The sequence below is a fragment of the Paramormyrops kingsleyae genome, chromosome 13 (genome assembly GCF_048594095.1).
Source record: "Paramormyrops kingsleyae isolate MSU_618 chromosome 13, PKINGS_0.4, whole genome shotgun sequence".
NCBI classification, from domain to species: domain Eukaryota; kingdom Metazoa; phylum Chordata; class Actinopteri; order Osteoglossiformes; family Mormyridae; genus Paramormyrops; species Paramormyrops kingsleyae.
The window spans coordinates 31220855-31237016 of record NC_132809.1 but is presented as its reverse complement, the minus strand read 5'-3'; the positions used below and the strand labels follow the sequence as shown (position 1 = coordinate 31237016).

The window sequence follows — 16162 nt, the reverse complement described above, 5'->3', positions numbered from 1 at the left end:
ATTAATGGTAAGTTTAACCGCGTAGGTAACACTGTAAGTAGGTTTATTTCGTGACATTCGATAATACTGATTTAGGAGCGACGTCCATGAAATGAATTGCAGAGTATTTAAGGAATCATCGTCCGCTAAACTCGAACCTTTAAAAAAAAGGCAATACAGGCAATACAGGACTTAGATTGCATGTCAAACCCTTTGCAGCTCTGCGCTCTGAAATTAGAAAAAAAAACTATCGCTGTCGCCGTGCAAACATTGCGTTAAGAGGAGGGATTACAGGGGAAGTCGCGCCCCATTAAAGTCCGCAGAAGACAAATTGGATAAAGGCTCCGCGGTGATCAAAGCACGGAAACTGCCACAGAAAGGCTGCGCGCCACCTAGGCGTTTCTGGGATTAGAGAGCCTCACTGCAACACTGCCTCTGTTTAGGTAAGAAACAGGGTTTGTATAAGCAATTTCGCGGTGTGTACGTTATTCTCTAGAAACGGAGAGAACAGAGTAAACTGCTGTCGAGTTTGTTCTGTAATTCAGTCGTGCAAATATAACTCGGTCAGGCGATCATTTGACACATATGTGATAAAATTGGAGTCACGGATGTATTTAATATATGTGAAAATAATTATCAAATTGACATAGCTTGTGTCTAAAGCGGATGAGAATGAGAAGCAGCGGATATGTCCCTCCAGTTTATCGGAGCTGTTTTGCACCAACTTCAGCCTCACCAACTGTTACACCCCTGCGCAGAAATTGCCCCCCTATCATGGGCTGCATGCGGGTGAACGGCGAGTTTGCGGGGTCGTTTGATCCACGCGCTTCGACGGGGCATGGCAAGGCTTCAGCGTTCGATTTAAAGCATTATATTATTATTTTACTTCATCACTGCATAGTCATTGTGACGAATTGTCGGAGCCACGACCTGCCTCAGATCTGGCTTTTGTAGAGCCGTTTCTGTGTGGATGTGCCAGCCAAAGGTCTTAAGCAACAAATGCTTAACCTTGTTTAACTGAATACTTGAATTAAATGCTACGCCCAACTGCTGCGGATTTTTAAACGTAACTTTATTATATACACACACACACACACACATACTTACTGTACTCCTGCCTTGCGCTCTATATTATCTGTGGTGTAGGTTACACACAGTCCTGCAGCCCTGCCCAGGGTAAGCCCTTCGCACGTGGATGGATGGATTTTGGATGGATGATTTATTTAAGAGACTGGTTTCAAGTAACACGGGTGGTAAAATACCAAAAATTTACTGAAAATGTAAATGCTTTGTAAACACATGACAGACTGGGAAACTTGCTGATTGTATTAACTTGTTTGCAGCCTTTTGACCAGGAGTGTACTGTAATCAGTCACTTATAGTTTGACCCCCCCCCCCCCCCCCCCAATAAAGGATGCCTATTTACTCAAGAAGACACAGAGAATATTGTAAGTTCGAGTGCTGTTGTGCTATCCCTTCCAGAAGCTTCTTTGAAGACACCATGAAAACAAATAAGTCCTGGGCTCATTATTTTTCCCCGGATTTCATGTCAGAGAAAAAAACACAGATTTACTCACGGTGGCAGTGAATAAACAGGGAGAATCCAGCCAGGATGGAAAGGGGGATTTTCAGAGCCGTGTCAGCGGTCCCCACGAGTGTGTGATGCTGTGTTCAGCTTTGTTCCAAGGTCACCTCTGGCTCTGCTCCAGATCCGGCCCCCTGTGAAGTGGGTTGGCAGGAAGCAGTGCCTTTTGCTGTCTGCATTTAGGGCGACACAACCATGCACATGTCTGTGCTTCTCAGTGTGCGCAGTCCAGACTTTACAGACCCTTTGTTCCACAGTTCAAATGAGGGGGTCCGGGTGGGGGGGGGGGACGCCCTGTAAGCCTTAAAGGAGTCTATGCCATGCTAGTTTATCATGATCGTGATTTCTCCTAAGAGGCTGGGGGGCTTCCCATTGGTTTGATGGCTGGTGCCATGGGTGTTGGGTCCTTGGGTTGCCATTAGTCGTCCATGAGGATGCCTGTTCATGGCTTGGAAGTTTATAATAAACCACTTACGTGGGAAACACTGACTCACTGCCCTGTTGTCCTTGCTTGGGGAGCGGCCTGTTTTATGAATGATTTACCGGCAGCCAGAGAAGTGGCTCTGGCAGTGTATAGTGGTGAAGTTCCTGGTCCATGACTCGCTGATCCTGATAATGGTTTGTTTTCATTACCTCTTTGTTTTGTGGCCCGTTAGAGTTTGCTGGCATCATCTTTCCTCTATCTCTGTCTCGCACAGTTAAGGAAAGTTGGCACTGAAAACTCCATTGTGTGGGAGAGAGAAACTATGGATATCAGAAGCAAACATAGGAAGTGTTTATTAGTACAGATGTGCTGAGTGATCTTTCAGAAGAAAGGGAGAGGATTAAGGGCCAGTCCGGCCAGCGCGTGGCCCTTTGAATCCCTTTGCAGAGGATTTAAGAAAAGATATGGATTGTAAGGTTATGGAAGTGATGATCACAGCAGAAAGGTGCCATTGTTTTTTTGTTACAGCAGAAACAAGATTTGCTTCCTGGTTCTCAGTGTGGTAAGACAAGCAGTCCCAAGAAGCTCCCATCTCACCCAGGACTAGCTACTGTAGGGTGGGGCATCCATAGACCCCGGTCCCTGAGTGAGAGCAGGCTCCTGAAGAGCCTTTATCACACCTTTGGGTCTCCACAAATTTAAATTTATGTAGTGCCATTGCATATAAAATCATCTTGTAGCACTTAGCATAGCTTTAGCAAAACATTAAAGGTATAATTAGGCTTAGATTAAGAACAGTGTCAAACAAGGAGATACCAGGGTCGCTGTTACGATACTGAAAATGCTTCAGAAAAATGTTCCGTTTGGTATTTACAGGACTGTCTGTTCTGTAGGGTTTCCACAATCTGAAGAAACGCACCCCCCCACCTGTCAATGAAGATAAAATCGGGGGTGGGGGGGTGGTATGAAATGTATACAAAGATAGGGCACGATTTGTCCCCTATGTTGGTTCAGTGCAGCACATTGCATTTTGTTTCCCAATACTGGATGTTCCGGTAATATGTGAGACGGGCGGCAGCTCTGCCCCTTTGACCACGCTAATCTCACACCTGTCATCTGTAAGTATGTGATGGTAACCTGGGAGACAGCCTGGACTATAGCCTGCATGCCATGAGGTTGTGTATCTTGTGAAACTTCTGCCACTCATTTATTGAAAGTCTTTTAACGTTCTCATTTATTTGTTTGTTAAATGGGTTGTCTGTGAAGGACAAGAATAGTCTAAATGGCGTTGTCAAGGTTCGCTCCGAAATATTTGGCGTTCCGCATTCGGTTTCGTGCTCCCTTTGGGAGAATCGTGTAGTTCAGAAAGCAAAAGACATTCTTGGTAAATCTGACCACATTTTGTTTAGCGTTGGCATTATAATGCACCCCCCAGAAAAAGAAATCGTTAATGTAAGTCCTTCTTTCTTTCTGCACGTGCGCGCGTGCCTCTCCAGCTCAGTCCCAAGGCTAAACCATAAGGAGAAGTTAGCAAATAGCTTTCAGTAACACTTTAACCCGCATTTGTACTGTAACATTTCTCTTACAATCGAAATCGACCGGCTTCTGTTTTGTTCTGGGGCAGCTATGTGGTTACTATTCCTGGTGTTTAAACAGAGCGATTTGGTGCCATTGTTTCTGAATTATCAGCCCCTGCAGTGGAGCCCAGTGGGACAGCCCCCCCCCGCCAAGGAGACGTGGGGCCGTCTGCGCCCATTGTACCTCTATCAGGAGTCTGCGAGAGCTGTGACCGGGTCCCCAGCGGTGCACCTCACTGATACCCTGCTCTCATCCATTCGCTCATTGTATCTGAATGTTCCGGAAGATAACATTGTGCCCCTGAAGATGCCATTGTCATGGTTACATGAGCCCTTCTTATGCTCCATCTGATTTTTTTTAACTCCTCGTTGGCCGACACGCTTGCAAATCAAACACTATTCTAGCTGTATTTCTGTCACTCTGCACCATTCTGAACTTGCATCTAGGGCGACCACCTAGGAGGGACACTTTCAGCTACTTCAGCTTTTACAAAGTAAAACTGAAAGGCTCCTATGCTTGGTTAAATCGCTCAGTTCTACTTTTGCCTATCAGGGTTGCCACTTTCAATAGTAATGGAGCCTTTGTCGATGATGTGATCTGAAAATACGGGACGATCCCTTTAATATGCGGGATGGGTAGTAACACACTTCTCTCATTTCCCTAAAGACTTTATTGCACGACTGTGTAAGTGTGTTCCTTTTCTGATGTTCTTATTTACAGTATTTGCACATTTAATTACTTTTAAGTAGAACTCCTGGTTTGCTCTTTAGAGTAGGCCTACAGGTATGTCGTGGCCTTGCTCACAAACCAACAAGGACTATTGGTGAATTAGTGGGTTTATCTCGCTTGATGACTGAACTCATGTTCTGAACGGTTAAACGTGTGTCAGTCATTTTTGGATCAAAAGTGTCATGTTTTATAACTATCTAAACAACTACTATCTAGAAGGTGATGAGAAATATAATGAAGTCTGTTAGCTTAGTGAGGCAGAAAATGTTTTTATCAAGCTAACTGTGCTGCTGTTTTGCACAATTCTTTGTTAGACTTTTTTGTTTTATATAGGAATGGTTGTTTTGATGATACATTGGTATTAAAAATATATTTTCTTTTTTTTTGGTAAGGTATTGCTTTACCTGTTGTCTTAAAGAAACCTCCACTTATTTTCCACAAAAAACTACAAAATATGAACAGCTGAGTATTTTATTCCAATTTAAGGCTGAGTAGAAGCTGATTGCTCTAACTGCAATCCCACCAGCTCTGCTCATTCCAGCCTGTTTCCAGAGAACCGTTTAGTTTCCTGATCTGACAGATAAGTTTTATTCAATATGTAACTACAATGGAACCATATATTAACTTTTAAAAAGTGTGACAAAATATGTAAAAGTATACGGAGGAAGCCAGAAGGCTGTAGTACTGACGTCTTACGTCCAGGTTTGTTTGTGTGTGTGTGTGTAGTTTGTTTGTTGTTTCTATGTTGAGTTGGCTTCCTGTTGTAAACAAAAAGTCATGCATTTCGTTGAACGCTTGTCTTTAAATTTCCCGTGATGTGTGCGAGTGTTTATGGACTGTGGTGGAGAGACAGGCTGTCAGCAAGCTGTGCTGTCTGCTGCTGCCTCTCGGCCTCCTGTAATCCTGCACTGGATAAGTTTGGAAGTTACTGGGATGGCATTATATGGTAATACACTGAGCTGATTGGGACGCTGTGCCCATGATGGGAAGGGCACTGGTTCAAATCACATGACCACTGTTGGCCCCATGAGCAAAGCCCTTAACCCCCAGCTGCTCCAGGGATTGGTTGGCCCTGCTTTCTCAACTGTGCGTTGCTCTGAATGGAAGCATCTGCTAAAATATATGTTTTATTGGCAGTTACCAATTCTGCACCACAAGGGGGCAGTGTTGGACAGTGCTGTATTTTGTTTTGCTTGCACTTCACTTACAGGATCCCTGTTTGTGGTTTGGTGACCTTTTCCATCCTGTTTATATTTACTTAACTTGGTTTATTCCCGCAATAAATGGTTAGAATTTGGTTGCCAAATGTGACTTGCGGGACAAAAAGAGCAAAGCATATCCCATAGTTATAATTAAATAATGAAAGGGAGGAGAAAAGAATGGAGGGTGGGACAGTGGGGTGAGAACAGAGATTACGGTGAAAGGGAGAAGGGAGGATAGATAACGTGGGGTCAGTCTGGCGTGAGGGTAGGCAGAGGAAGAGGAGGTGTGGCTTTGGATAGGTGCATGTGAGGAGGATGAGCATAAAGGGCTGCTGGGCTGCTGGGGGACAGCTCTGGGGGACTGTTCTGATACTCGCAGGCTGATCTGTGATTGGATGAAGGAATCTGTCCGTCATGCTGGAGGCAGGACACCCCATGCCACTGCGAAAGGATAAGATGACATTATAATACAACATTACCCTTGGTGTACTTTAGGCATCAGTAATAAATGCTTTCCTGATAATTTTATTCCATAAGTGTATTTTATGTATATATGTATGAACAGACATAAATATGTATAAATATAAATCCCCAACAGTAACACAACACACGTTTTATAAATCAGACGCTTATTTGTTTGGATAGTAACTCTTCCCAGTACTCTAACATAAGCTCATTGACATCTCATTAATTTGCCCTAAACATGTGCAGCATGTGAAACGCTGTCTTGCCACCAATACCATAATGCACACTGATAAAACAGTAGCTGCCACTGGAGGAGGTGAGGTGGTGACTTTCCTGTGCAGAAACATCTCAGGCGTCTGTGCAGGACGTTCCCAGACTGGCACATGCCCCCACACCTTTATAGAATGGGAAGACCGAGGACCTGATTTCTCTCCCTCTCAAATTCAGTCAAATTCAGTCATGAGACTCATGACCCAGGTGTATTCCTGTGTGCCCGGCTTTCTAGGTCTTTAGGATGCAGTTTTTTCGTTTAATAGTTTAGCTGACAAATATCCAGAGAAATTCCTGTCCATGGGGATTTTATTGGAAGAGCTTTCTGATGGGCACTACAGCAGGACACCTCGTGGGATGTGACCCAAAGACCTTATGGTTGTAAATACAATACAAGCTGTATGATTGTGGGTAGGGATCTAAACACTGAGGCTTTGACACCGTTGAGGTTGAGATGGGATTGTAGATATTCCTGCGAGAAGCTTCCAGTGCCACTTCCTGCGTAACTCGCAAATAGATTCATTCTGTCTGTGCTGGAAGGTCTCCTGATTCGCTGTGAAGTGTCAGATGTTGCACAACTGCACCATATGAACGGCTTTACGTCACTTGCGGTCGGTATGTATAGGAAGTGCCTTGAGGCAGGTCCAGGAAACGCCAAATGCCAACAGCCTTCTTGAGTACTTCCCCTGTTTACGGTTGTTTATTGCACAGCACAACCGCCAGAGCTATTTATGGCCCCTGTCAGCGGGTCACGTGCGTGGGAAGAAATACTGCGGGCCTAATGAAATTCAAAGGACTCCCGCCTGCTGCTCCAGGACCGGCTGTGGGTTGGCCAGTCCAAAGCAAGCAAAACAAATGCGTCTTCTTTCATTTCGCTTTTTGCCAGCCTGTGGTATCCCCCTGGGCTTCTCCTCTGAGTCTCTTTGGTCTTTTTCCATGTACAAAGAGCTTGGGGGTGAATTAGTGGTACGACGTCTCATGAAAGGCACCGCAAAGGCCCCAGTTTGTGCTGGAGTGGGACGTGAACCAATCAGGCACCACAGCTGAGAGTGTCTCTCTCCCCTTGTAACAGAAACCCAGGAGCCGTCTGATAGCTCTTAATTACTGCAGAGCCTGGGCTTCGGGCAGCTCGCGGTGATGCGATACCAGCTTGATGAGGGCCCGAGGGGGGAGACCCTCGCTCAGGGGCTTGGGCACATTGGATTTGCCTTTGTTTCTCTGTTAGCTCAGGAGTGATTGACACTCTCACCTAGGGTAACTGAACAAGTTAGCAGTTTTATAATTTAGATTTAGGTGAAGGTTATAGCCAAGGCAGCTGTGAATATTTGCTCAGCTGGATACTCTGGTGCAGTTCAGGATGACTTCTCTTCTCATGCGGCTTTAGGCTATGAGTTCGGGTCCTTAACTGGTGTTTGGGGTCAGGTTGGATCCCGCAGTCCCAGGGGTGTGAGGTGACAGCGCCACCTGCTGGACTGCCCACTCTGACAGTCTAATGTGTAAACTCCACCGTGTTCCCCTGTGACTGTGGTGTGACGCCAGTCTCCAGCATGCTGTAGTCGGCGTTAATGTTGTGGGAGGGGCAGGGAGAGCGGGGGGGACAGCTGCGGGTGTGCATAGCGATCCGCAGTAACTCGACTCCCGCCAAGTGTTTGATAAGCTCGTACCATGGGGGTGTGCCATGTATCTGATTTATGGAGACACTCCCAAACTGAATAGCTCCCCTCCACGCCCCCACCGCCCCCCAGCCTCACACACAAACTTATCCAAACATCAATAACAAAGGCTGATGGGTGAATTTAAGTTCAAGGACAGCTAACTTGATAAAGACATTTGTCATTAGAGAGACATGGATACCATGACAGATTCAGGGGGCCCAGCTTTTTGTAGGGGCCCCAAAATCTGCCCCCCGCTTTACAAAATCAACTGAGCGATTGAAAATGCCAACCCAAGCAGGGGGCCCAAGGTGACATTTTCTCAGGGGGCCTGGAATGTCTAGTTACCCCCCTGTCGACAACCAGCTGACTAATGGTACCACACAAATATACTCTATGATTATTACAGGAGTTTTTGAAGGGGGGGAGCATAAGAGGGACCAAAATTCATACAAAAGGGCCAACCTTATCATTAACCAATGATGTGCTTTGAGGCAGTGAGTGACAGGTGAGGGGGTACTCCAGGGACCAATCAGCTTCCAGCTGGGGCCAGTGCCCCTATGGCCCCTCCCATATATACTCCCCTGTAATCACCCTGTATTGAAATGGTTCTCTGCAATCTAAGGCTGATTTATTCCTCCTATGGCTACAGCCTGGGTGACTCTTGGGTATGTAGCCTTATTATGGAGCTCGGGGCAGGACTCCGCTTTTCCCGCAGTCTCAGAGCTTCGACAGATTGTTACAATACATTAGGTCATTAGTAATTAAGTGATCCTCCATTATGTATGAGACAGCAATTTTGTCCTGGAAGCTTAAAGATCTGAGAGGAGATAAGATCCCCTCCGGGTGCCCTGCAGTAGGGATGGGTGCTGTTGGCTCCATCTGCAGTGAATGCAGCATTACCACACTGGGCCTCTGCTGCTGTCCTCTCTCCACACTCTGTTGCTACACACTGTCTCCTTACACTCTGTCTCCACACTCTGTCTCCACACTCTGTCTCCACACTCTGTTGCTACACACTGTCTCTACACACTGTCTCTACACATTGTCTCCGTACACACTGTCTCTACACACTGTCTCCTTACACACTGTCTCTACACACTGTCTCCTTACACTCTGTCTCCACACTCTGTCTCCGTACACACTGTCTCTACACACTGTCTCCTTACACACTGTCTCCTTACACTCTGTCTCTACACACTGTCTCTACACACTGTCTCTACACACTGTCTCCTTACACACTGTCTCCTTACACACTGTCTCCTTACACTCTGTCTCTACACTCTGTCTCCGTACACACTGTCTCTACACACTGTCTCTACACACTGTCTCCTTACACACTGTCTCCTTACACACTGTCTCCTTACACACTGTCTCCACACTCTGTCTCCACACTCTGTCTCTACACACTGTCTCCTTACACTCTGTCTCCACACTCTGTCTCTACACTCTGCCTCCACACTCTGTCTCTACACTCTGTCTCCTTACACTCTGTCTCCACACTCTGTCTCCACACTCTGTCTCTACACACTGTCTCCTTACACTCTGTCTCCACACTCTGTCTCTACACTCTGCCTCCACACTCTGTCTCTACACTCTGTCTCCTTACACTCTGTCTCCACACTCTGTCTCTACACTCTGTCTCTACACACTGTCTCCTTACACTCTGTCTCCACACTCTGTCTCCACACTCTGTCTCTACACTCTGTCTCCACACTCTGTCTCTACACTCTGTCTCCTTACACTCTGTCTCCACACTCTGTCTCTACACACTGTCTCCTTACACTCTGTCTCCACACTCTGTCTCCGTACACACTGTCTCTACACACTGTCTCCTTACACTCTGTCTCCACACTCTGTCTCCGTACACTCTGTCTCTACACACTGTCTCCTTACACTCTGTCTCCACACTCTGTCTCCGTACACACTGTCTCTACACACTGTCTCCACACTCTGTCTCCACACTCTGTCTCTACACTCTGTCTCCGTACACACTGTCTCTACACACTGTCTCCTTACACACTGTCTCCACACTCTGTCTCCACACTCTGTCTCTACACACTGTCTCCTTACACTCTGTCTCCACACTCTGTCTCTACACACTGTCTCCTTACACTCTGTCTCCACACTCTGTCTCCGTACACACTGTCTCTACACACTGTCTCCACACTCTGTCTCCACACTCTGTCTCTACACACTGTCTCCACACTCTGTGGAGAGGTTCTCTGCAATCTAAGGCTGATTTATTCCTCCTATGGCTACAGCCTGGGTGACTCTTGGGTATGTAGCCTTATTATGGAGCTCGGGGCAGGACTCCGCTTTTCCCGCAGTCTCAGAGCTTCGACAGATTGTTACAATACATTAGGTCATTAGTAATTAAGTGATCCTCCATTATGTATGAGACAGCAATTTTGTCCTGGAAGCTTAAAGACCTGAGAGGAGTTAAGATCCCCTCCGGGTGCCCTGCAGTAGGGATGGGTGCTGTTGGCTCCATCTGCAGTGAATGCAGCATTACCACACTGGGCCTCTGCTGCTGTCCTCTCTCCACACTCTGTTGCTACACACTGTCTCCTTACACTCTGTCTCCACACTCTGTCTCCACACTCTGTTGCTACACACTGTCTCTACACACTGTCTCTACACATTGTCTCCGTACACACTGTCTCTACACACTGTCTCCTTACACACTGTCTCTACACACTGTCTCCTTACACTCTGTCTCCACACTCTGTCTCCGTACACACTGTCTCTACACACTGTCTCCTTACACACTGTCTCCTTACACACTGTCTCCTTACACTCTGTCTCTACACACTGTCTCTACACACTGTCTCCTTACACACTGTCTCCTTACACTCTGTCTCTACACTCTGTCTCCGTACACACTGTCTCTACACACTGTCTCTACACACTGTCTCCTTACACACTGTCTCCTTACACACTGTCTCCACACTCTGTCTCCACACTCTGTCTCCACACTCTGTCTCTACACACTGTCTCCTTACACTCTGTCTCCACACTCTGTCTCTACACTCTGTCTCCACACTCTGTCTCCACACTCTGTCTCTACACTCTGTCTCCACACTCTGTCTCTACACTCTGTCTCTACACTCTGTCTCTACACACTGTCTCCTTACACTCTGTCTCCACACTCTGTCTCCACACTCTGTCTCTACACTCTGTCTCCACACTCTGTCTCTACACTCTGTCTCCGTACACACTGTCTCTACACACTGTCTCCTTACACTCTGTCTCCACACTCTGTCTCCGTACACTCTGTCTCTACACACTGTCTCCTTACACTCTGTCTCCACACTCTGTCTCCACACTCTGTCTCTACACACTGTCTCCTTACACTCTGTCTCCACACTCTGTCTCCGTACACACTGTCTCTACACACTGTCTCCTTACACTCTGTCTCCACACTCTGTCTCCGTACACTCTGTCTCTACACACTGTCTCCTTACACTCTGTCTCCACACTCTGTCTCCGTACACACTGTCTCTACACACTGTCTCCACACTCTGTCTCCACACTCTGTCTCTACACTCTGTCTCCGTACACACTGTCTCTACACACTGTCTCTACACACTGTCTCCTTACACACTGTCTCCTTACACTCTGTCTCTACACTCTGTCTCCGTACACACTGTCTCTACACACTGTCTCCTTACACACTGTCTCCACACTCTGTCTCTACACTCTGTCTCCACACTCTGTCTCCACACTCTGTCTCTACACTCTGTCTCCACACTCTGTCTCTACACTCTGTCTCCTTACACTCTGTCTCTACACTCTGTCTCTACACTCTGTCTCTACACACTGTCTCCTTACACTCTGTCTCCACACTCTGTCTCCACACTCTGTCTCTACACTCTGTCTCCACACTCTGTCTCTACACTCTGTCTCCGTACACACTGTCTCTACACACTGTCTCCTTACACTCTGTCTCCACACTCTGTCTCCGTACACTCTGTCTCTACACACTGTCTCCTTACACTCTGTCTCCACACTCTGTCTCCACACTCTGTCTCTACACACTGTCTCCTTACACTCTGTCTCCACACTCTGTCTCCGTACACACTGTCTCTACACACTGTCTCCTTACACTCTGTCTCCACACTCTGTCTCCGTACACTCTGTCTCTACACACTGTCTCCTTACACTCTGTCTCCACACTCTGTCTCCGTACACACTGTCTCTACACACTGTCTCCACACTCTGTCTCCACACTCTGTCTCTACACTCTGTCTCCGTACACACTGTCTCTACACACTGTCTCTACACACTGTCTCCTTACACACTGTCTCCTTACACTCTGTCTCTACACTCTGTCTCCGTACACACTGTCTCTACACACTGTCTCCTTACACACTGTCTCCACACTCTGTCTCTACACTCTGTCTCCACACTCTGTCTCCTTACACACTGTCTCCTTACACTCTGTCTCTACACACTGTCTCCGTACACACTGTCTCTACACACTGTCTCCTTACACACTGTCTCCTTACACACTGTCTCCACACTCTGTCTCCACACTCTGTCTCTACACACTGTCTCCTTACACTCTGTCTCCACACTCTGTCTCTACACTCTGTCTCCTTACACTCTGTCTCCACACTCTGTCTCTACACACTGTCTCCACACTCTGTCTCCTTACACACTGTCTCCTTACACTCTGTCTCTACACTCTGTCTCCGTACACACTGTCTCTACACACTGTCTCCTTACACACTGTCTCCTTACACACTGTCTCCACACTCTGTCTCCACACTCTGTCTCTACACTCTGTCTCCTTACACTCTGTCTCCACACTCTGTCTCTACACACTGTCTCCTTACACTCTGTCTCCACACTCTGTCTCCGTACACACTGTCTCTACACACTGTCTCCACACTCTGTCTCCACACTCTGTCTCCACACTCTGTCTCTACACACTGTCTCCACACTCTGTCTCTACACACTGTCTCCTTACACTCTGTCTCCACACTCTGTCTCCTTACACTCTGTCTCCACACTCTGTCTCTACACACTGTCTCCGTACACACTGTCTCTACACACTGTCTCCACACTCTGTCTCCACACTCTGTCTCTACACTCTGTCTCTACACACTGTCTCCTTACACTCTGTCTCCACACTCTGTCTCCACACTCTGTCTCTACACACTGTCTCCTTACACTCTGTCTCCGTACACTCTGTCTCCGTACACACTGTCTCCGTACACACTGTCTCTACACACTGTCTCTACACACTGTCTCCGTACACACTGTCTCCTTACACACTGTCTCCTTACACACTGTCTCTACACACTGTCTCCGTACACACTGTCTCTACACACTGTCTCCGTACACACTGTCTCCTTACACACTGTCTCCTTACACACTGTCTCTACACACTGTCTCCGTACACACTATCTCTACACACTGTCTCCGTACACACTGTCTCTACACACTGTCTCCTTACACTCTGTCTCCACACTCTGTCTCTACACACTGTCTCCGTACACACTGTCTCTACACACTGTCTCCTTACACTCTATCTCCACACTCTGTCTCCGTACACACTGTCTCTACACACTGTCTCCGTACACACTGTCTCCTTACACACTGTCTCCTTACACACTGTCTCTACACACTGTCTCCGTACACACTGTCTCCGTACACACTATCTCTACACACTGTCTCTACACACTGTCTCCGTACACACTGTCTCTACACACTGTCTCTACACACTGTCTCCGTACACACTGTCTCTACACACTGTCTCCTTACACACTGTCTCCTTACACTCTGTCTCTACACTCTGTCTCCGTACACACTGTCTCTACACACTGTCTCCGTACACACTGTCTCTACACACTGTCTCCACACTCTGTCTCCACACTCTGTCTCTACACTCTGTCTCTACACACTGTCTCCTTACACTCTGTCTCCACACTCTGTCTCCGTACACACTGTCTCTTTGGAGCCTGTCCTGCCTTGACACTCAATCTTCTCTGAATCCTCTCTCTACATTCCATCTCTCTGCACTGTATCTCTCTGTCACGTCGCTAGACTCTCCCTTCACACTATCTGCTTCCTGTCTTCGCTTTACCTTCCTTCTGCTATCTGCTTACTCCCTGGCTTCCCTCTTTCTCCTCACTGCTCCTATTTTTTACCAGGAATCGCAGTTATCTCCCTTTTCCGACAGCTGTCTAGTCTCTGAGGATGTTCTCGTAATGCATTCTGGGCTGGTGAACGGCACCATCAATGGGCTGTGCTCCCTGAGTGGGACTGGAGATAAGTAGCGGGTGTCCACCCTCTCCATTTCCTGTCTTAAACCCTCCCTGTCCCTCCCCCTTCCTCAATCCGCCACCCTTTCCATTTCCTGTCTTAAACCCTCCCTGTCCCTCCCCCTTCCTCAATCCGCCACCCTTTCTACCTCCACTCTTTTTTCAGTCTACTCTTGTTCCCTCATTAGACTATAAATGTTACTCAGAGGTACAATCTCCAGCAAATATGTCTCACAGTTGTTATGTGAACATTCAGATGTTCTGTGTACACACGTAGAACGTTGAATCTCTGTCATTGAGTTGCATGGGGTTCTCCCTTTTGACATCTAACTCACTCATGTACCCGTCTGTCTGTTTGTAAGTGACTCTGACGGCATAAAAAGGGTCCCTGGGGGAAGAGGCTTCCTCCCCTAACCCCCCCCCCCCCCCCCCGCTGAAAAGCCAAACCAGTTTCAGTGTTCCAAGCCTTCTACTGGGTGTACAAGCTTGATCGCAGGATTAATGGACCTTAGGCCCTCTGTATGTGGCGGCAGGATGATTGAGGTGGTCTGTAGGCTAGGTGGTCTGTAGGCTGGACAGAGTTGCCTCATCCGCCACGGGCGCAGCAGCGCAGAGCCTGTGATGCACAGTGGAGTCAGAGTCCTCACAGGCGCCTGAGACGGCAGTGAGGCCGGCCAACCAGAAGCCAGACACTGGCGAGGATCTGGGGGACATGTGGGTGTCTTTTTTCAAACAATGTCCCATAACCTTCCTCTCATCATCTGAAAACCACACTCATGTCTTCATTTCTTTGCCGTTTCAAAACAACTAAGTTCATTGATGAATAATTAGGTGAGAAGGTGAGCTGGTGTGACAGTTGGCAGACTTGGATCCCGACCGTAACAATAACGCACCTCCTTGATGCAATAAAGTGTTTTGTTGTATTTTATATACAGATCATTGTCCTTCATTTAAATTTATTCTGGCTTACAGTCGCTACTGTCCCAGATGTTGGAAACTCCACATGACTGATTCATTCATCAAAAACTCCTGTAGAGTTTGCACCATTGCAGTCCAAGGTGAGAGGAGAACGTGAGACTCTCCTCAGCGGAGAACGTGGGACTCTCCTCAGCGGAGAACGTGGGACTCTCCTCAGCGGAGAACGTGGGACTCTCCTCAGCGGAGAACGTGGGACTCTCGTCATCTGTGCGTCGCTTCCAAAAGTCTTTTAACCGCGATGCTAAAAAACACATTGCTATCAAAAATAATTATGGAGTTCTAGCATTGTGATATGGCAGAATAATGGGGTATTCTGTGTGGAAACCCTCCCCCCAGTTTATTTGTCCATTTTTTAAATAGTTTTGCAGAGAGGATAGATGAACACCCCCCCTCCCCACATGCAGGTGCTGACCAGACACAGTCTGTGGCTCTCAGTCCCTCCTGAAGTCGTCTTTGCGTAATTTATGTGGGGAAATTGGAGAAAATTCTCTGTGAAAATAGGGACCATGTGTTTAAAAAAAAAAAAAAGGAAACTGAAAGGGAGGAAAACAGAGATTCGCTCCGAGCATCACAATCGAATGGAGGTGAACCGTCCATCTGTTCATCTGTGTTGTGGGGGTCACTGCAGGCAGCTTGGACGCCCGTGATGTTAAACCGTAGCTGTCTTTCGTCAGGCTGGTTAATGGGCTGGTTTAACGTCCATCACATCGACTGGAGGGTTTCAGAAAGGAGCCCCCCCATCCTCCTGATTCAGGCAGGGAACCTGTCTTTGATCTTCAGAGAACCTGTCTGCCAATGTCATCTCAGTAGGTGGCGCTGTGGGGAGTACTGTCACCTCACATCAGCAGGGTTGGAGGGGTGGGGGTTTGGTGTGTGTGTGTGTGTGAGGGGGGGTTTGTATGTTCACCTTGTGTTGCGGTTAAGAGAGCAGATGTTCATTGTGATTGTGGGGGCGCGTGCCCACTACATACTGGTTTTCTGACCAGGGAGTTTCCATGCTGCCTGGGAGAGGTGCCAAGTCCCACTGT

General features: G+C 47.4%; 1 protein-coding gene across 1 annotated transcript in view; it reads left to right on the top strand.

Moving 5' to 3' along the window:
- Positions 1-304: 304 nt before the first annotated feature.
- The window catches only part of ripor1 (RHO family interacting cell polarization regulator 1), a 61737-nt gene continuing 45879 nt past the window's right edge, over positions 305-16162 (top strand). Inside the window, exon 1 of the mRNA XM_072698621.1 lies at positions 305-422. The gene's annotated coding sequence lies outside the window, so the exon portion shown is untranslated. The remainder of the gene's footprint in view (positions 423-16162) is intronic.